The sequence below is a fragment of the Monodelphis domestica genome, chromosome 6, assembly GCF_027887165.1.
Source record: "Monodelphis domestica isolate mMonDom1 chromosome 6, mMonDom1.pri, whole genome shotgun sequence".
NCBI lineage: Eukaryota > Metazoa > Chordata > Mammalia > Didelphimorphia > Didelphidae > Monodelphis > Monodelphis domestica.
Genome location: NC_077232.1, coordinates 85,276,538 through 85,298,749, shown reverse-complemented (window position 1 = coordinate 85,298,749; position 22,212 = coordinate 85,276,538). Strand labels below are relative to the sequence as shown.

At 38.6% G+C, this 22,212-nt stretch overlaps 1 protein-coding gene across 4 annotated transcripts in view; it reads left to right on the top strand.

Annotated features, from left to right (window-relative positions):
- SH3TC1 (SH3 domain and tetratricopeptide repeats 1) overlaps positions 1-22,212 on the top strand; it is a 127,813-nt gene that overhangs the window by 15,827 nt on the left and 89,774 nt on the right. The window contains exon 2 of one of the 4 annotated variants that reach the window (XM_056802377.1): positions 3,649-3,765. The exons of the other annotated variants lie outside the window; for them this stretch is intronic. The gene's annotated coding sequence lies outside the window, so the exon portion shown is untranslated. The remainder of the gene's footprint in view (positions 1-3,648; positions 3,766-22,212) is intronic. 4 annotated transcript variants of the gene reach the window in all.

Sequence of the window (22,212 nt, the reverse complement as noted above, 5' to 3'; positions counted from 1 at the left end):
GGAAATCACTTTAAAAGACTGACATATATTAATTTAAGGTCACCAAGGAATTCAGCTATGTAATTCCTAAATGAAAACTCAAGTCAGCAGTCAACCTTTTATGGAGTTTTAATTACAAACAGGAGGAAGAAAAGTATTAGAGGGAAAAAGAGAGAGAAGGGAATAGGGCTTAAATACCCACTCTGCTTAGGCTGGGCCAAAGGCCCAAGGCCTTGGATAGCCGAGGCAAAGAAAAGAGATCAGTCCCTATCACTCATGTGACCAAAATGGAGAAACAGTCTGAGGGGCCTCCACCCAAGCACCAGGCTCCAACTACCAACACTCTCCCTCCACACAGGAAGTCCCAGCCTCCTCAGCTCTCCTCTACCTCACTTCCTGTCTCACCTGTTCCAATGGTGGCTCTAGCTTAACCCAGGACCACCCAGAGGTCTGTCCCCTTTGCACATGTCTGTTGAAGGTAATATTCTCAAATAATTAAATCTTGAGCTTTGCTGCAGCCCTTCCTAAATCCTGTTACCCTGAGTAGGGTGGAGATTGTAGTTTCCAAGACCTGATTCTGTCATTCCAAGTATCTCTATTGTTATTGATCAGGAAATAGCCAAATCCCATACTCTAAAGAATGGTTTGAACAGGGTTGAGTAGTTTTGAAATTCACACTATCTATCTATCTATCTATCTATCTATCTATCTATCTATCTATCTATCTACTTGTTGGCTCTTCAGCAGAATAGAAACACCTTGAGAATACAGATTGTTTTATTCTTTGTATCTTTAGGGTCTAGCACAAGTCCTGTGAAAAAGGAAGGTGAGAGTTCAAATTCTGCCACTGTTATTCACTAGTAGTCTGTCTGGGAAATAAATCACTTAGCCTCTTTAGGTGCCTGAGACAACTCTCTAAGACTTATTGGTGTAACAGAAGTCCCCCCCAGTAATAAAAAATTACATCCTTCTCAATTATTGGGTTTGAAGAGGATCAAATATTTACTTTGTGTGGCCCCAAATTAGAATTAACGATGCTCTAATCTGAAGAAAGTGCTTTTATTGATTCCTATACCATTTACTAGCTTGCTAAATGACCTTGGAAAAGTCTTTGCCATCCATTTCCTCAGTCAGTCCTGATTACTTGATAAGTATAGAGTTATTGTGAGAATCAAATGAAATTAGGGAGGGAGGAGGCTTTGCAAACTGAAGGACTCAGTAAACTGTAGATTTTCCTCTTCCTTTCCTTCTCATATATTATTTGTAGAATCTTGGCAACCACATTTATTGACCATATACTATGTACTGAATGGAGGACTAGGTACTGATCTCTTACCTCTTCTGGCTCTAGACTGGACATCTTCCATCACTATAATACATCAATCAACATTTATTAAGCAGCTACTAGGTGCCAGGCACTGTGCTAAGTGCTACAAAGCATTCTTTCCTCATCTCTACCAAAATCCTTCTCTTCAATATTTATTTATAACCAATTATGTGTCCTGACAAATTTCTACACAAGTTTTCTTAAATTATATGATCAAACTTATCACCGTCCCACCCTTCCCTTATCCCTCCTGGTGCTTTGATCTGGGCTATACATGTATTATCAAGTAAAACATAAAAATCCTTTTTTTCAAAGCCCAGCTTAAATGCCACTTCTTCCATGAAAACCTGAGATTTCCCCTTACCAAAAGTGATTTCTCCTTTTGTAGAATCGATACGCAGAAGAGCCTGAAATTTGTTTTCAATGTGCCCATAGACATGGCATTGTACTCTTCTGCTCTCAGTTTTCCCACCTGTAAATTTGAAGTAAAATAATAACTGAAAAATGTGTCTCTAGATTTGGAACTGTAATATAAATATATACTATAATAATGATAATAATGATAATAATAAATATGAAATATCCACTTTAAGGGTTGTAAAGTGTTTTACATACATCTCATTTTATTCTTACAACAACCTTAGGAAGTAGGTACTATTATTATCCCCATTTTTAGAAGGAAACTGAGGCAGAGAAGAGTTATATGATGTGCCCAGGGTCACACAGTTAGTAAGTATCTGAGGTTAGATTTTAACTCGGGTCTTTCCAATCCTGGACCTAATTGTTCTATCTACTGTATCAAGTAGATGCAATCTTTTCATTTTCATTTTTTTTTTAGCCTTCACTTTCCATCTTAGAATCAATACTGTATATTGGTGGTGGCTAGACAATATGGGTTAAGTGTCTTGCCCAGGATCCCATAGCTAGGAAGTGTCTGAGGTCATATTCGAACCCGGGACTTCTTTTCTCTAGGTCTGGTTCTCTATCCACTGAGTCACCCAGCTGCCCTGGATCCTTTCATTTTAAAGAAGAAAAAGTTGAGATTCAGGCTCCCACTTATTCAAAGAGTCACAGGAAGCAATAATTGGCCATGTGGGGATTTGTGTCTAGGGCCTCTGACTCTAAATCTAATTGCATTATAAATTAGGAATATTTACAAATATCAGCTGCTGGTTTTCCTGATGATGGTGGAGGATGGATGGAGGATACTTTGCTGCTGTGGTGATTTTGTGGTTTGGTTTTTTCTTCCTTCTTCCCGATTCTCTCTCCACTGCCTCAGAGACACTCGCTATCTGGCCATCTTTAGTATACTCCTGTCACAGCTGGATTGCTCTGAGGTCAGCATTATCCTCTAGACTGCTGGGCGACAGCATTTCCTCACACCCTGAACTCTGTGTATTTTTCTCTTCTGGTCTCTCTGTTTTTACAGTTTTCATTCAGATTGTGCAGTCAGTCCCCTTCCCCAGTGAAAAAAAGTATGTGTGTATTTGGGTGGGGGTAGGGCACATGAATCTCTTGGCATGGGAGGGCTGACAGTTTTCATGGCTGGCTTTTAACTCCTCTTAATCTTGGTCACTCTGGTTTGATAAAATAAACATACAGATAGGATATTTGTATGCCTAATTTGTTGTCTAGCCAGTCATTTCAGCAGTGTCTGATCCTTTGTGACTCTATTTGGGGTTTTCTTCACAGAGATATTAGAGTGCTTTGCCATTTCCTTCTCCAATTTATTTTACAGATGAGGAAACTGAGGCAAACAAGGTAAAGTGAGTTGACCAGGGACACACAGCTAATGTTTGAGACTGGATTTGAACTCAAGTCTTCTTGATTCCAGGTCTAGAGACTCTCATCTATTCACTGTGTCAACTAGCTACCCTTGTATACCTAAATATCTCATTAAAAATAATTATTTTGAGGTTCAGGTAGGTGGCCAAGTGAATTGAGAGCCAGATCTAGAGAAGGGAGGTCCTAGGTTCAAATGTGGATTCATATATGTTCAAGCTGTGTGATCCTGGGCAAGTCACTTAACCCCCATTGCCTAGCCCTTACCACTCTACTGCTTTGGAACCAATACAGAGTATTGATTCCAAAATGGAAATGAAGGGTTTAAAAATTATTATTATTATTTGGTTTTTAAAAATCAAGTTACTCTTTGTCAGAATTCCAGAGGTTAAATTTAGCTCTGACTTTGCCTAAAGCAATTTTCCTGTCTTAGCTTCTTTTTTTGTAAAATGAGGACAGTAATTCTTTAGTGGTTATCCCCTCCCCAGAGGTGTTATCTGAAAAGTGCTTGTAAAATTTAAACGGTTAGAGAGCTGAGAAAGTTATTACTGTGGTTTTAGGTGACAAGACCAAGACTGGTTATCTACGCCTTCATGGAGTTTCATGCGCTTAAGTTGCTGTTTATTTTCTCTAACGTGTAGAGCAACGACCACATGAAACCTGGTTACTTTGGGGAGGTGAGTTACATACAACAGACTCAGAATGTTAGACCTGGGAGAGATCACAGCATAATGGAATAGAGGATGAAAGAGCTGAAGAGGGGCTTGGAAACCCCTGAGCCCAGACCTCTCTCTTGATTTTATAGCTAAGAAGAGTGAGACCAAGAGAGGAGAAAGCAGAGAATTTTAGAGTTGAAAGGGAGCACAGGAACCATCTTAGTTTAATCCATACCTGAAAAGGAGTCTCCAGTATAGCATATCCCCCAAATAGTAATTCAGCCTTTGCTTATAGACCTCTATAACATCCCCTAACACCTGATGCAAGCTATTCCATGGATGGATAGCTCATTCTTTTTTTTTTTTAAACATTATTTTATTTGGTCATTTTCAAACATTATTCATTGCAAACAAAAATCATTTTCTAACTCCACCCCCCCTCCCCCCCGCCATCCTTCCCCTAGCCAATGTGCAATTCTACTGGGTATCACATGTGTCCTTGATCTGAACCCATTTCCATGTTGTTGGTTTTTGCATTAGGGTGTTCATTTAGAGTCTCTCCTCAGTCGTATCCCCTCAACCCCTGTAGTCAAGCAGTTACCTTTCCTCAGTGTTTTTACTCCCACAGTTTGTCCTCTGCTTGTGGATAGTGTTTTTTCTCCTAGATCCCTGCCAATTGTTCAGGGACATTGCATTGACACTAATGGAGAAGTCATAAGTTCCATTGTACCACAGTGTGTCAGTCTCTGTGTACAATGTTTTCCTGGTTCTGCTCCTCTCGCTCTGCATCACTTCCTGGAGGTTGTTCCAGTCTCCATGGAATTCTTCCAGTTCATTATTCCTTTGAGCACGATAGTATTCCATTACCAACATATACCACAATTTGTTCAGCCATTCCCCAATTGAAGGGCATCCCCTCATTTTCCAATTTTTTGCCAACACAAAGAACACAGCTAGGATTATTCTTGTACAGGTCTTTTTCCTTATTATCTCTTTGGGGTACAAACCCAGCAGTGTGATGGCTGGATCAAAGGGCAGACAGCCCTTTATTGCCCTTTGGGCATAGTTCTAAATTGCCCTCCAGAATGGTTGGATTAATTCACAACTCCACCAGCAATGAATTAATGTCCCCACTTTGCCACATCCCCTCCAGCATTCATTACTTTCCTTTGCTGTCATGTTAGCCAACCTGCTAGGTGTGAGGTGATACCTCAAAGTTGTTTTTATTTGCATCTCTCTGATTATAAGAGATTTAGAATACTTTTTCATGTACTTATTAATAGTTTTGATTTCTTTATCTGAAAACTGCCAATTCATGTCCCTTGCCCATTTATCGATTGGAGAATGTCTTGATTTTTTTGTACAATTGATTTAGCTCTTTATAAATTTAAGTAATTAAACCTTTGTCAGAGGTTTTTGTTATGAAGATTGTTTCCCAATTTGTTGCTTCCCTTCTGATTTTAGTTACATTGGTTTTGTTTGTACAAAAACTTTTTAATTTGATGTAATCAAAATTATTTATTTTACATTTTGTGACTCTTTCTATGTCTTGCTTGGTTTTAAAGTAAGACTTTCCGAGCCAGCGAGAAGCCTCAAGGTAGGAAGATAGAGGAAGGATAGAAGTTCTGGATGCCGTGAGGGGGATGGTGGAGCCAAGTTAGAGATATAAGGTGGCAGGAATGAGTCAGAAATCCAGGCCTTATTAATTATCATGGAGCCACAGCAAAACTCCGATCAGTGGACTACTCAGAAGGCTTGTTCCTGTCCAAAGATCCCAATTTAATATCACACAGGTCAGAGACATGATAGAGAAAAGAAAGTGCCTGGCCGAAGGCCAGGTCCCGGGTGGGAGAGGTAGATCAGGAAAGGAATCAAAGATGGAGCTTGGCCTCTCTGGCCAAGCTCCAGCAAGGACAGGCATCAGTGAGAGCTGAGATCCAAGAGAAAGAGAGGGGCGGAGCTTACTGAGGCCCTGTATTTAATCTCTTTGATATGCAAATATACACAATACATAGGGATGATTATCATTGGTTAACGACAAGGTATAGGTGTGGTTTCTCTTAGCCAGGTGAGCACAAAGAAACCTGTTTTCCCTCCTAACCTGGAGGAAGCTGGGGTCAAGGGTCAGAGGCTTTCCCAGCCATGCTCAAGACTGAGCATGCTCTCTTCTAAGCCACTCTGTACCTACTGTCTCCCTTGCCCATAGATAGGGGTGGACTGCTACATAAAGTCTTTCCCTTCCCAGAGGTCTGACATGTATACTATTCTTTGTTCACCTAATTTACTTATAGTTTCCTTCTTTATGTTCAAGCCATTCACCCATTCTGAGTTTATCTTGGTGTAGGGTGTGAGGTGTTGATCCAGACCTAATCTCTCCCACACTTTCTTCCAATTTTCCCAGCAGTTTTTGTCAAATAGTGGATTTTTGTCCCAAAAGTTGTGGTCATTGGGTTTGTCATAGACTGTCTTGCTGAGGTCATTTACCCCAAATCTATTCCACTGATCCTCCTTTCTGTCTCTTAGCCAGTACCAAATTGTTTTGATGACCACTGCTTTATAGTATAGTTTGAGATCTGGGACTGCAAGGCCCCCTTCCTTTGTATTTTTTTTTCATTATTTCCCTGGATATCCTTGATCCTTTGTTCTTCCAAATGAACTTTGTTATGTTTTTTTTTAATTCAGTAAAAAAATTTTTTTGGAAGTTCAATAGGTATGGCACTAAATAGATAGATCAGTTTGGGTAGGATGTTCATTTTTATTATATTGGCTTGTCCTACCCATGAGCAGTTAATGTTTTTTGCAATTGCTCAAGTCTAGTTTTAGTTGTATGGAGAGTGTTTTGTAGTTGTGTTCATATAGTTCATGTGTTTGTCTCGGTAGATATATTCCTAAGTATTGTATTTTGTCTAAGGTGATTTTGAATGGGATTTCTCTTTCTAATTCTTGCTTCTGAGATTGGATAGCTCATTCTTAAGGCAATTTTTCCTGATACCAATCCAAAATTGGCCTCTGCAACTTCAGTCCATCCATTTGCTGTTGCCCAATGAACCCACTGGAGACAAAAAAGACAAGCCAAGCCCATCTTTCAAATGACTTCTATTTAAGGACTTGAAGAGAGCTACACTGGCTAGAGCTACACTGGCTTCTGCAAACTTTCTTCTTTCTTACCAACCAGACCCAGAGCCTTGAATTGATATATGATACCCTAGACTCAAGGACACTCTCCTCATTGACCACCTCTAAACATTCTCCAGTTTATCAGTGTTCTTACTAAACTATGGCACCCAATAATGTAAATAAAAACAATGTCCTAAAATAAATGTAACAAAATAATATCTTTGAATAAATATAACAAATAAAAACAGTATCCTAGAATAAATATAACAAAAACAATATACTAGAATAAATGTAACAAATGAAAGCAATATACTAGAATAAATATAATAAAAACAATATGCTAGAATAAATATAACAAATAAAAACAATATACTAGAATAAATATGTTAAAAACAATATATTAGAATACATATAATAAAAACAATATATTAGAATAAATATAGCATAAAAACAATATACTAAAATAAATATAAAAAACAATATACTAGAATAAAGATAATAAAAGTAATATACTGACAAATATAACAAATAAAAACAATATACTTGAATACATATAATAAAATATACTAGAATAAATATAGTAAATAAAAGCAATATACTAGAATAAATGTAACAAATAAAAATATATTAGAATAAATATAATAAAAACAATATGCTAGAATAAATATAACAGAAATAAAAATTATCTCCTAGAAGCAGCCTGACCAGGGCAGAGAACAAAGGTATCACTATCTTCTTATTCCTGGAAATGGCTGCACTTACTTTGTGAAGCCTAAGATCACATTAGATTTTTGGGGGCTGCTACACCACACTGCTGACTCATATTGAACTCACAGTCTACTAATAATTTCCCTTCTCCTCTCACCTCCCCCATCTCTCCTCTCTGGCCATGCCTCCCCTATCTTGTGATTCTACAGTTGTTTTCTTGAACCCAAGTATAAGATTTCAGGCTTGATCTACTAAGATGAAATTGAGGAGGAATGAATGTAGTCTATCTGTTTGGACCTTGAATCTCTCATCCACTCCCACCCAACTTTGGGTCATTCACAAGTTTTGATGAGCATGTCTTCTGTGTTTAGACACTGATCGAAATGTTACAACAGTACAGGGATGGGAATAGTTGGTGGTTCAGTGGATGGAAAACTAGATCTGGAAATGAAAGGTCCTGGGTTCAAATCTAGCCTCAGACCCATTGTCTAGCCCTTTCTGCTCTTCTGCCTTAATACATAGTCTTGATTCAAAGATGGAAGGTGAGATTAAAAACAACAACCACAAAAACCAGTACAGGGTCAAATAGCTAATTCCCCTCAATTTCTAAATCTTTGATCCTATGACTTTTTCAAATTCTCCACTAATTAAAGTGACAATTAGGATTTGAACCCCGGTCTTCTGACATCCATATTCCCATGAAAATTATAGCTTCAGAGGTCCATAGTAAGATAGCCCCCTGACCCAGCCTAGAATTTGGTTCTTTCTAGTTTTCCAGTCCATTACTCTACAACACTTCCTATTTTGTTTTCCTTGTTCAAAAAACAAATGCAATACCAGAGCTAGTCCTTTCATCTCTGTAGGGCTCAGTTATACCCTCTGTATAAGGTGAAGGGGATTGAATTTTATTCTCTCAAATGTTTCTAACATTCTATGTTGTATAAATGTGCTAGAAGAGTTGAATAGGAGCCATTAGGGTGAACTGGTTAATTGCTGAGCACCAAAATAGCCATGCTGTTGGACTAGATGGTGCTGGGCTATAGTTTTCTGTTGAGTCCCTGAATATATGTGAGAGCCCAGATAATACCCAGGTATGTTAGATATGACTCATCCAGTGAAGGGAATATGAGTGATTGGATTTCTTTGCTCTCATCTTCCCAATTCCTTGAGTGTTCCTAAAGCTTAATTGCCAACATCTAATGTGAGCCACAACAGAAAGCAATGGAGTACAAAAGGGGATGGACTTGTCAGTAGACCCTGGACCTCAGTGACCCTGGGTAAATCATTTCTTTGGTTGCTCCCATCTATAAAAAGGGAAGGATAATACCTTGAATCTTTCACCATCTACTTCATTTACCTTATAAGAAAACATTTTATAAACTTGAAAGGACTAGATATGTTAATTTATTATTATTATTGCCTTTAGAACATAAAAAACGCATAGGTAAAATCTAAGGGATTCTAGAATTGTTGTTCAATTGTTCCAGTCATATCTGACTCTTTCTCATTTAGGGTTTTCTTGGCAAAGCTATTAGAGTGGTTTGCCATTTCCTTCTTCAGCTCATTTTATAGATGAAGAGACTGAAGCAATCAGGGTTGAGTGATTTGTCCAGGGTCACACAGTTAGAAAATGTCTGAGACTAGATTTGAACTCAAAAAGATGAGTCTTCCTGATTCTAGAACCATCACTCTCTCCCCTGTGCCACTCAACTGCTCAATGGAAGGGACTACATTTAAATAACTAAGTACAGATAACCCTTCCACAGCACCCAGAAAATCCATATAACATTTTTTGGCCTCTTCATACTAGAGAAGTCTGAAATTTTTCCTTTTTTTCTTATGGGGTACTTACAGTATCTTCTCGTAAAATTTAGGTTAAGTATTTGGTCGTATTTGTATGTAGGTCAATGTTGGGCCAGCTCTACATTTCTACCCTTTGTGTGTTCTCTACTGACTTTTGTATTTTTTTTCTTGCAAACTTTTAACATTTTACTTATTTTAACTTTAAAAAATAAATTGTGTATATTTTTGGTATTGAAAGATAAGATATTGATATTACACAATAGTATACATCTATGTTATGAATTTCTGAGTTTTTAAACTTTTTTTGTGTCATCAACTGATCTTTATGTGTCATCTGCAGCCTCTGTAAAACTTCTCCAAAATTCCCATTTAATTTTTTATGCCAACTTTTGACATATCGAAACCACGATGGGGAAAGTAGCAATGTGAAAGGGATATCTGTATACACAAAATACAGATGCAGAATAGATGAAGGATAATCTTAGACAAGTAGCTAGATGACTCAGTCGATAGAGCATTGGACCTGGAGTTGGGAAGAACTGAGTTCAAATCCAACCTTAGGCAGTTACTAGATGTGTGACCCTGAGCAAGTCACTTAACTTCTTTAAGCCTTAAATTCACTGGAGAAGGAAATAGCAAACCACATCAGTCTCCTTTGCCAAGAAAATCTCATGAACAGTATTGCTGTGCTATGGTCCACAGAGTCACTAAAAGTCAGCCACGAATAAATAATTGAATAGCAGTGGAGAGGCAACGAAGCGGATATAGTTTGTCCTAAGTGAGGAAAAGAGAGAAAGTCAATTTGAATGTATCACAGAATGGAGGAAGAGAGGGAGGAGTAATTTCCAAGGAGGGTGGAAAGATAGAATTGGGCCAGGTTATATAAGACTTTAAAAATTAAACAGATGAGTCTATATTTTATCCAAGAGGCCATAGGAATCCAAAGCAGTTGGTTGAGTAGGAGAAATCACAGGGTCATAACTCTGCTTAAAGAGAATCCCCTTGGCAGCAGTGTGAGCCACTGGAGTGGGAGACTCTTGAGGCACAAAGACCAGCTGTTGGAATTATCTAGGCAAGGATGATGAAGGCATGAACTATGAAGGTAGCAGCTATATTAGCAGAAAAGGGGGGGGGTGACTCGAGACTTTGTAAAGGTAGAAAAAGCAAGATTTGGCAACTGATTGGCTATGTGAGTCAAGGTGGAGGGTGGCAGGATAATAGGAAAAATGTGTTTTTAAGCTATTTGGAGCAATCTCAAGTTGCTGACATTCCTTTCTAGAAACACCCTGATTATCATGGAATGATGTAAAATTGATGAAAAGGCGAACTGGCCAGATGTAAAATGAATGATATAAGAACCATTAAAAATAAAAGGGGAGTAATTAAAGAGTTCCTGGAGAACTAGAATCAAAGAGTTATGATGAACGTAGAGGGTGAGTATGAAGAATTCAGTATATATTGCAGGTCTAGGATCCTTGCGAGGAGGAGGATTCATGTATCCATATCCTGGAATTAGAGAATTTAATTTTTTGGCTTAGTTGAAAAAATAACAACTGTGAGTGAAGTATGATATTGGAAAAATCCTTGGAGTCATGAGCCTGGGACAATAACAGTAATTTTGTGACCTTGAGAGCAAGTTGTTCTATTCTCTCTGAGTCTTAGTTCATTTATCTGGAAAGTGAGAATTATAATACTTGTATCATTTACCTTCCACATCTATAATAAATTAAATGTCTGTGTGCTGCTAAGGCTAAAGTAAAGTAAAGGACAGCTTAGGTGGCTCAATGGACAAATCATAGGGCCTTGGAATCAGGAAGAATAGAGTTCAAATCTTACCTAAGATACTTTCTTCTTTATAATTAATCAATCAATCAATTAATTTCAGATACTTTCTAGCTGTGTGAACCTGGCCCTGGACAAGTCACTTAACCCATGTTTTCCTCAGTTTTACCATTTGTAAAATGAGCTGGAAAAGGAAATGACAAACCATTCCAGTATCTTTGCCAAGAAAACCTTGAATGTGGTCATAAAGAGTCAGATACAACAAAAATGACTGAACAAAAACAAAATTGGTAATAGGAAGCTCTTGTGTCCTTTGAATTCTGGAATCTAGATAACTGAATTTTAGTACAGGAGTAAGGAACTGCAGGTAAGGCATTAAAAAAACAAAACCCTTTACCTTCTATCTTAGAAACAATAATAAGTACAGGTCTCCCTTCCCCCTTGCAACTTTCCCCATAGGAATATTGATATATTACAGGTGGGCATAATAAATTAAATAAGAACTTTTGGAGTGTTTTGAAAAAGCCACAGAAAAAAATTAGAAACTGTATAGCCTATGACCAAATACTTAACCCAAATTTTACAACAAGGTACTGTTAACACCCCATAAAAGAAAAAGAAAAAATTCAGACTTCTTCTCTGGAATGGAGGAAGGGTCAAAAAACTTTATATGGATTTTCCAGATAGTGGGAACTCATTGGTGCTTTTCACTCCCACAATGTGAAAGGGTGGTTCCACAGCAGAAGAGCAGTAAAGGCTAGGCAACTGGGGTTAAGTAATTTGCCCAGGATCATATAGCTAGGAAGTATCTGAATTTGAACCCAGGACTTCCCATCTCTAGGTCAGGTATGGTATTCTGTATGTGCTGTCAGCCATCCCTGGTCTCACCTGTTTCCCTTCATCACAAGGAAAGATTTGATGATGGGAGTGTATTAGGAACTGATGACAATATTAAAACTTAACAGTAAAAGTTTAGGGGACAAAGAAAGGCAATGAAACTGCAAATAGTTTGCCATTGAACTAATATTTGAGCATCGGCTATGTGTGTGGAGTTTGTTGGGAAGATACAGAGGTGGTTAAGGCTTGACCCCCTCCCTCAAGAAGCTTATCATCTGGAAGGGGCTAAGCCCCTCCAGGATATTGAAGAGATAAAGGCATCTGCCTTTCTGAGGGCTCTGAGGAAGGAGGGATCTTATCTTAAGGATGGGATAGAATCCTGGAGGGCTTTAGAGTCTTTAGAAGGAAGGTTTTTCACTTCTGTGCCCTGGGGAGAACAAGGAGTATGCTAGAGAAGGGTCAGAAATACAGTTTGTAATTTGGGGTATGTGAAAGGAAGAAGAGGGAGATAAGGATAGAGATTGAGACTAGATAATCTGGCCAGTCTCCCCCTTTCTCTTCACAACCTCTTTCTCTCTTGTCTTTATGTTTTCTTTTCTAAGTTAAACCAATGGACTGGCATATCCTGGGGCATTTGCCATCCTGCTAGAAGGAAAGAAGGAAGGCAACCTGGGGAGAAGAAAACCTCCCTAGATTTGGATCCAGGTTATCAGGGTCCAAATTTGATTCTGCTTTTCAGTAGATGAATGACGGTGAACAAATCACATCTTTCTGAAACTCCATTACTTTATCAATAAGAAGTGGGTAATACTTTCATATCCTTTTCTCAGGAATTGTTTTGGAGACGGGATTTTCTGTATCTTAAAGAGTTATAGAAAGAAGATTTTAATATGATAGTTTAATAATTCCATTATAGAAGTGATAATTATTACTATCAGCCTCATCATCAGAGTTGATAGCTAGGTACTCTGATGGCTCATGCAGTAGGGACCCTTTAGAAGAGACTTCTTCAAAGGATGCTCAAGCTCTTTTGGAATGGTTGAGATTAAATTAAGATTTTCAGCTTTTTCTTAATGGACATTGAACACAGGATGCCATTTTGAATCCCAGTGTTCCAATTCAAGTTTTTATTCAACCAGCATTGAGTGCCTGCTTCTTAATGTGAACTTAGAATTAACTTGAGGAGATGAGGCTTAAACAAAAATAAACACTTCAATGGCAACAACAATTAGCACTTAAAGGCTGAAATAGAATGGACCCAAGAGATCTAGGTTCTAGTTCTAGCCCTGACACTAAATGTGGTCTGTGACTCACTCCCAAGTAAGTAATTTCTAAGATCTCTTTTCAGTACTTAATTACATACATAAAGCACCAGAGTCTTAGAGATCATCCAAGCCAAACATGCAGATGAGAAATTTGCTTAGGGTCACACAGGTAATAAGTAGATTATCCTCTAGGTCTCTTGTCACCAAATCCTGTCTCCTTTTTTTTTTTCCTCTGAAGTTTTTCCAGAACTCCCTTGGTACTCATTTCCCCATATAACATGAAGGGGCTGACATAGATTCTTATTTTTTTTAACCCTTACCTTCCATCTTAGAATCAATATTGTGCATTGGTTCTTAGGCAGAAGAGTGGTAAGGGCTAGGTGATGGCAATTAAGTGACTTGCCCAGGGTCACACAGCTAGGAAGGCTGAGGACAGATCTGAACCCAGGACCTCCGATCTCTAGATCTGGCTCTCAATCCACTGAGCCACTTAGTAGCCCCTATTGTAAATTATTTTTAAAGTTCCTCTCAGGTCTGATAGTTTATGAATGTGATAATGCACTAAAAGGAAGCTCAGATTATAGGTGCTCTAGGAAGTTCTAGGAAGAGAAGGAAGGAGAACCCTGTGAGTCAGAGGTCTTCCTGGTGGAGATCATCCTTGGTGAGGGATTTGAAGGATAAGTAGGATTTGGAGTTAAGGGTGAAAGGCTATTACAGTCCTAATCATGATGATTAGCAATCTATGCTAGGGGGTTGAACATAAGGAGAAGATCAGATTGTTTGGAAAAGATGCTTAAAGGTGAGGAGTAATAAAAGTCTGGAAAGGTAGGTTTGAGTCAGATGATAAAGGGGCTTGAATGTCTTGTCTGGTCAAGGAGTTTGCATACCATCCTAGAGATAAAGGAAATCAATTTAAAGTGAATACTGGGGGAAAAAATAAAGTAGATACAGAGAAGATCTGGCCATCCAAAGTGGTTGATCTCCTTGTCCCACCCCCACCTCACATTGCTCTTAGTTGTTGTTTTGTTTTGAATTCTTTGTGACTCTATTTGGGGTTTTCTTGGCAAAGATACTGGAATAGTTGGCCATTTCCTTCTCTAACTCATTTTACAGATGAGAGAACTGAGGCAAACAAGGTTAAATGGCTTGCCCAAAGTCACCTCAGCTAATAAGTGTCTGAGGTCAGATTTGAACTCAGGAAGATGAATCTTCCCGACTCCAGAACTGCCACTCTACCAGCCTACCTAGCTGCCCTCTTCCACACAACAGCCCCTTAAAACACTTGAAGAGAAGTCTCCTAGCCTTCTCTCTACCAAATGTTTTCTTATCTAGACTAAACCCCCAGTTCCTTCCAGTTAGGAGGAAGCATGTTAGAGTGGAAAGATCACTGGCTGTGGAGTCAAGGGACCTCACTTCAAATCCTACCTCTGGTAACTACTTGCATGAAGTTGAGCAAGTCATTTGACCTCTTGGCCTGAGTTTTTCTTGTCTGTAAAATGAGATGGTTTGGACTATGTGGCCTCTGAGGTCTTTTCCAGTTTCAGAATGATAAGCCAAGCCAAGAAATAGACCTCCTATCTGGGGGCCCTTTGCCATCTTGATTGCTTTCTTATCACAATCCTTGAAATCTAAGTTGGTGGATAATTTTCATGCATATCTGTATCGATCTTTCTTTGAGATAGCTGTCCTTTTATCTTCCCTCATATTGTGATCACTCACCCTCAGGCCTTCAGGTTTCTCTTGCCTGGTTTATATTAATAGGTTCTTGACTGATTCCTGGGCTTCAATTCTGTCTTTTGCACAGTTGCCACATTCATCTTCTAATTCAATCTTCTAAAAGATTATTTTGATATTTTGATATTTTCTCTAGCTCAGAAATCTAGAATGCCATCTGCACCACCCCCAGAATAAAGTCCAAACTCCTTGGTTTGGCCTTTGAGATATTCTACTATTTGGCTTCAATATCTTTTCATTTCAGGGGGACTAGGAGGAGATAGGGACAAGAACTCTGAACTCTGATTTCATTGAAAAAAGGGGCTCTTGAAGGAGGAAACTCCCTTCACAGTGCATATAGATGCCTTCTCTGCAGCTTCTAATCTTGGAACTTAGAACCTAGAACCTTAGGAGTTTCAATGACTTAATGAGGGTCACACAGCCAGTATTTGTTGTAGAACTTGAACCCAAATCTTCCCTGGCTCTGAGATTAGCTCTCTATTCATTGTCTTGTCTCCTTTCTCAAATTAGTATGGTGTTAACAAGTGTTTTATAATGTACAATCAGTCAACAAGCAAGCATCCATTAAGTACCTAATCTGTGTTGAGCACTGAGCTAAGAGCTAGAAATACAAATATGATAATAGAAATAATAACTTCTAGCAAAGAGGTTATATCCTACTGGCAGAAAAGTAGACACACACATATGCATAGACACACGCACATCTATATCTAGAATGAATACAAAATAGTTAAATACAAGGCAGTTTGGAGAGGAAGCTAATAGCAATTGGGAGGTCAAGAAAAACTTCATTTAGAAGGTACTGCTTGAATTGTACCTTGAAGGGAGAGAGGGATTCTCTGAGGCAGAGGTAAGGAGGGAGTGCATTCCAGGCCTGGCAGATAGTTAATGCAGAGAACAGACAGGAGATGTTAGGAAACATTAAGAAACAGGAAAGGATTGTGGAATACTGTCGGGGAAGAAATGTACAATGAAGCTAGACAGGTACGTTGGGATCAAGTTGCAAAGGGCTTTAAAAGCCAAATAGAATTTGTATTTTATCCAAGAGGCAATAGGGACACACTGAAGTGTATTGAGTAAGGCAACCCTAAGGGCACCTGTGAAAAAATTACTTGGGCAATAGTGTGTAGGAACGAAGAAGGGAGAGACAAGAGCAATTATTTAGGTAAAAGGTGATGAGGCTCTAAACTAAGGTAGTAGCAATGTGAGTGAAGGGAGGAAAGACATGATATAGAGTTAGAAAAAGCAAGATTTGGCAATTTAAATGGATGTGAGGGGTGAAGGAGAATGAGAAGTTAAAAAGATAATGCCAAGATTATGAACCTGAGACAATGGAAATTCTACCTTCAATAGAAATAGTAAAATTTGGAAGAGGAGAATAATTCAGGGAGAGTAAAGGAAAATTAATGAATGAACTCAGCACCAAGAAGACCTATGTCTAAGTTAATGTCTAGATCTACATTAATTTTATATATTGATGTTAATGTTTATGACTATGTCCCTGCCTTCAAGGAAAATATAATCTAATAGGGATGGAGGTAAATCTAAGGTACACAACATACTGCTGATAACTCCATAGATCTTTGATTATGTTTACATGAAATCTCATTTCACTGACACAGATCACAAACTCTTCATGACTTATCATTCTAGATAGTTCTTATCCATATCTTTCTAGAAATTCACCTTAGAGAGTAAGTCCAATATCCTAATGGACTTCCCCTAGCCCTTTTTAGCTATCCTTCTGTTATTTCTCTTTCCCTCCATGGTCTCTAGCCATACATGTTCTTAATTGATTTGTAACACAAGTCAACACTGGTAATATACTGCACCATTTATATCCACGATTGTTCTTTGGGCACCTGCCATTTTGATTCTTCTAAGATCATAATTTTTGTGAGTGAATGGGATAGGGGATTTGATTCTCTCCATCTCCCCAGATCCTTAGACATAGTCACAGGATTTACTTACTAGTGATGAAATTTTAATTTATTAACATAATATAATCCTTTGCTAAGTTTGAATACTTCTGTGTGTCAGAAGGGAACATCTTCATTGCATAAGAAAAAACTGGCCATATCTTTGTAGGGCTTTAAATAGCTAAGATCTAGAGAATTCTAAGAGTTGAAGCTACTGAGAAAGCCAGCAGTTGGAGAAAAACCCAGGCTTTCCCCATTTCTGTTGGAGAGGAGAGAATTTCCTCTCTCCCAATCATTGTCCATCAATCATGATTTCTAGAATGGAGCTATTTTCTCAGAAGGATACCTCTTATCCATCAGTTGTAGAATCAGGTCAAGAGGCACAGTTGAGGGAGCAGGAACACACAATACAGACATACACAGATTAAAAGAGTCAGTCAATTGAGACTGGAAACAACTTCAATGAGCATGAAGCTAATTGTAGAGAAGAGCAAACTATGGACTTAAGAGATATCTAGCTTGGGTAATTAAGGGCTTGACTGAAAATAGAATTGTATAATGAAAGAAAACATTGTGAGGCTTCACGTTACCGGATGAATGTGTAGCCTTTGCTCCATATTCTTTAGATGTATATTTTGCCAATATGTACTCTGTTTCTGTCCACTCTTCCTTTGGATGACACATGTATTTCTGGGATATCAGGTTTTTGGAAGTTACTTAAAAAACAAAACAAAACTATAAGCTGTACTATTCCATCTTTTCCTTTGCTAAGAGCTAGTTGTGTCCACTAACTGATAATACATGGGAAGTTAACTGATGGGGGCTCATGAGTTTTAGAAGCAGCCACTCACAGGGAATGCTAGAATCAGTGAGAGTAGTCTCATTTTCTGGGGACCCATCCTGAAAACCTAGTAGTAAAGTTGGGTGAATACTCCAAAGTGGATGCTACAGGAAAAGCATAACTGGTATTTTAGTTTGTTTTTTTTTTTCTTTCAAGACTTTTGTAGTGGCAGTTAGCTCAGGATCATTGAAAATGCTTCTCAAATGTGATCCAGTTTGAGGCCTTTTCCCTTTTCAGTTCTATACCTGTTTCCATCTATAGTTCTTGTCTATATTGTGAATAATGATAGACTAATTCCATAGGCTTTCCATCAAGCTGAATGACATACTCTGGACAACATGTATTTTTTTAAATTTATTTTTGTAGTGAAAATGGCCAGATATCTTTCTTAGGACAATTGGATATCACAAAGAGATTTTTTTGGTTTGTTCTTTTTCTGAGACTTGATGGAGTTAGTATAGTGTCATCTGTGGTAGGACTATTTGGACAAATTCATAGAACTTTAAGTAAAATCTAAATCCATAAGCTAAGTACAATTTCTGATTTGAAAAATGAGAGAAGACTTCATGTAGGAATTGGCCCATCTCTTTCCTAATCTCTACATCTGTATGTGAATCTTCCACTTTAGTCAAATTGATCTACATCCCTCTCAGTCTCTTTCCTGTTTTGTGCATTCCTAGTTGTGTACTTTTTAATATTTTCTCACACATCTATTTTCTCTAATCACTTTCATAGAATACTTTTCTTCTCTAAATCCTACTCATTCTTTAAGGCATTGTTGAAAAATAGATTAGACTCATGGATTGCATCAAATAAAATAATTTAATAAGAATAAAAGTAAATTTCTGCCCCAGACTCTTCTATTTATGAATCTTTGCAACATGGAGCTGATCCTCAGTTCTCAAAACTATATTCAAAGTAGGTCCTACCATGCTGAGAAGGTTTTGAGTATGATCCGGTGACAGATTATATGTCTTTTGTCTTAAGTCCACCATGAATAAGTTTGGAAAAACTCATTGCCAGGTTGGCTACAGGGCAATCAATGTATTTTCAGCACTGTGTGCCATTGGAGTGAATGCTCAAACTGGAGAAATTATGGATCCTTGAAGAATCAAAGTCAATATAAAGTTATGTTGTAGTTATTGATTGTTCATTTTAGTCATGTCTGACTTTTCATGGCCCCATTTGGAGTTTTGTTGTCCAAGATACTGGAGTGGCTTGCCATTTCTTTCTCCAGTTCATTTTGCAGATGAAGAAACAGGCAGAGTGAAGTGACTTGTCCAGGATCGTACAACTATTAAGTATCTGAAGCCAAATTGTAACTCAGAAAGATGAGATTTCAATTCCAGTAAACTATCCACTGCACCACCTTGCTACTCCTCAGAGTTCTATATTGGGCACCAAAAGTGTCACAGGTATGGGATAGTTGAGAATAAATATGCTTATATAAAAATAAAATCTGGGAATTTACTGGACTACAAGCTTGGTATGAGTCAATGGTGTATTATAGTAGCCAAAAATGATGCTTTCCTGGGTTTTATTCAGAGACACAATAACTCGAATGAAGGACTTGATAGTTGCATTCTCCTCTGTCCTGGAATATTGTTTTTTGCCTCTGGCTGCCATATTTTACAAAAGATATTAACAAGCCAAATGATGACCTGGGTGGCCAGAGGATTGGGATCATGCTATCTTAAAATCATTTGAAGGAACTGAAGATGCCTAGTTTCAAGAAGAGATTTAGGACAGAACCGATAACTGTCCCCAAGTGCTTGAAAGATTGTCATCTGGGAAAAGGATTTGACTTGTTCTGTTTGGCTCCAAAAAGAAATGAAAATTATAGAGAAGTAGATCTAGATCTGATATGAGGAAAAACTTCCTACTAATGAAAGCTTTCTCAAAGAGATGACTTAGGAAGTAACAAGTCCATATTCACAAAAAAAGTTTCAAGCAGATGCTGAGTGGCTGCTTATCAGCAATGTATTGGAGTGGAATAATTGGTTAGATACAGATTGAACTAGAATATCTCTGGAGTCCCTTCCAACCTCTGCTTGCTAAATCTAGAATATGGAGTTGGGAGGTGCCTTGGAGATCATCTAGTTTAACCCTTTAATTTTGCAAAAGGAAATCAAAACCTGTAATGAGGAAGTGATGTTACCCAAGGTCATAAGCTAATTAATCAATAAATAATTATTAAGTGCCTACTTTGTGCGAGGCACTTTTCTGAGACTGGGGATACAAAAAAGTCAAAAAACAGTCCCTGAACTCAAGGACTTTACAAATGAATGGGGAAGACAACATGTAAGCAAATACATACAAAGCAAGGTATACACAGGATCACTAGGAAATAATTAACAAAGAAAAGCCACTAGAATTAATTGGGGCTAGGGAAGATTTCTGGTAAAAGAAGAGATTTTAGTTGAGACTTAAAGGAAGCTAGTGAGATTGGCAAGTGGAACAGAGGACAGAGCATTCCAGGCATGGGGGGCAGCCAGAGAAATTGCCCAGAGCTAAGAGATGGAAGGTCTTGTTTGTGGAATAGCCAGGAGCCCAGTGTCAGTAGATCAGAGAGAGCATGCTGGGAGTAAGATATAAGAAGACTGGAAAGGTAGGAGAGGGCTAGGTTATAATGGATTTTAAATGTCCAACAGAGGATTTTGTATTTGAACCTAGAGGGGGATGGGTAACCATTGGAGTCTACTGAATTGGGTGTAGGGCAATATGACATGGTGGGACCTGCACCTTAGGAAAATTAGCTTGAATGGCTGAGTAGAGGATGGATGGGAGAGATGTGAGGCAGGCTATTACAGCAGTCCAGACATGAAATAATGAGGGTTAGGGTTAATGTTAGAGAGAGAGGGAGGGGGGGGTGAGAAAGAAAGACAGACAGACAGACAGACAGAAGAGAAAGAGAGAGAGAGAGACAGAGAGAGAGAGAGAGAGAGAGAGAGAGAGAGAGAGAGAGAGAGAGGAGGGAGAAAGAGAGAGAGAGAGAGAGAGAGAGAGAGAGAGAGAGAGAGAGAGAGAGAGAGAGAGAGAGAGAGAGAGAGGAGGGAGAAAAAGAGAGAGAGAGAGAAAGAGGAAGGAGAGAGAGAAAGAGAGAGAGAGGAGACAGACAGATAAAGACAGAGGCAGAGACAGAGACAGAGACAGAGACAGAGAGACAGAGAGAGAGGAGTCCAGAATGACTCTTGAGTTCCAAGCCTGAGGCACTATTGAGTAGCCAGTTTAGCATTCAAACTCTGGCTTCTCTAACTCCATATCTAGTGTTTTTTAAGAGCTGGAGTTTGGATGGGAGATTGTTTCAGGTGGGGAGTAGCCAGTGCAAAATCCCAGAGATGGGATGTACCATAGTATGTACAAAGAATAACAAGTAGGACACTATGGCCAGACTATTGTACAGGGAGAGGAGCAGCACTTAAAGTGATTGCAAAGGTAGGAAGGGCCAGGCTGGGAGCAGATCCAAATGTCAAACAAAAGACTACATTAGATTCTGGAGGCAATAGGGAACCACTGGGGTTTATTAAGGGGAGAGGGCAGGGTTATAGAGTAAGAGTTATGCTTCAGAAACATCCCTTTGGCCACTGCTCAGTGACAGCTGGATTGGATGGGGAGAGACTTGAGGCAAGGGGACCAGTGAGAAAGTCTGAGCACTAGCGGGCCCATTTGTAGTCTGGACTCCTGGACCTGGGGTGCTCATCCTCCTCCCTGCCCCTCCTCTGAGCTGTCTGGGTCTTGTGAAAAGACATGGTTATTGAGAAATCCCCTCCTATCATAGCCAATCCTGCAGCTGTAGGGTCAGTTTGACAAACAGGATACTGGGTTATAAGGCCAAAGGGACATGGGGAGGAGAGGAAATATCCTGGGACCCTTTTATGGTTATGGGTCCTGGCCTTTTCTAACTCCACTTCAAAATGGGCAGAATCACTAGCTTCCTTCAAAGCACAGCTCAAGCTCACTTTCTTGTTTCCCTACTCCCAGTCCCTTGTGGTCAGTACTCTTTTAGACAGTTCAGTGAATAGAATGATAGACCTGGAGCCAGGAAGACCTGAGTTCAAATTCAGCTTCAAATACTTCCTAACTGTGTGTCCTTGGATATATCACATACCCTCTGTCTTCCTCAGTTTCTTCATTTGTAAAATAGGGATAATCATAGCACCTCTCTCCCCACCTATTTTGAGGGGGTCAAACAAGAACTTTTTAAATATTAAGGTGTTGATGCTATAGCTATTCTAATTTATGAATATAAATATGTGAATTTATGAATAAATTATATAAATATAACTAATAATAACACCTACCTCCCAGAGTTATTGGGGGGGGTCAAACAAGAGCTTTTTAAATATTAATGTGTTGATTCTATAGATATTCTAATTTATGAATATAAATATGTGAATTTATGAATAAATTATATAAATATAACTAATAATAACACCTACCTCCCAGAGTTATTGGGGGGGTC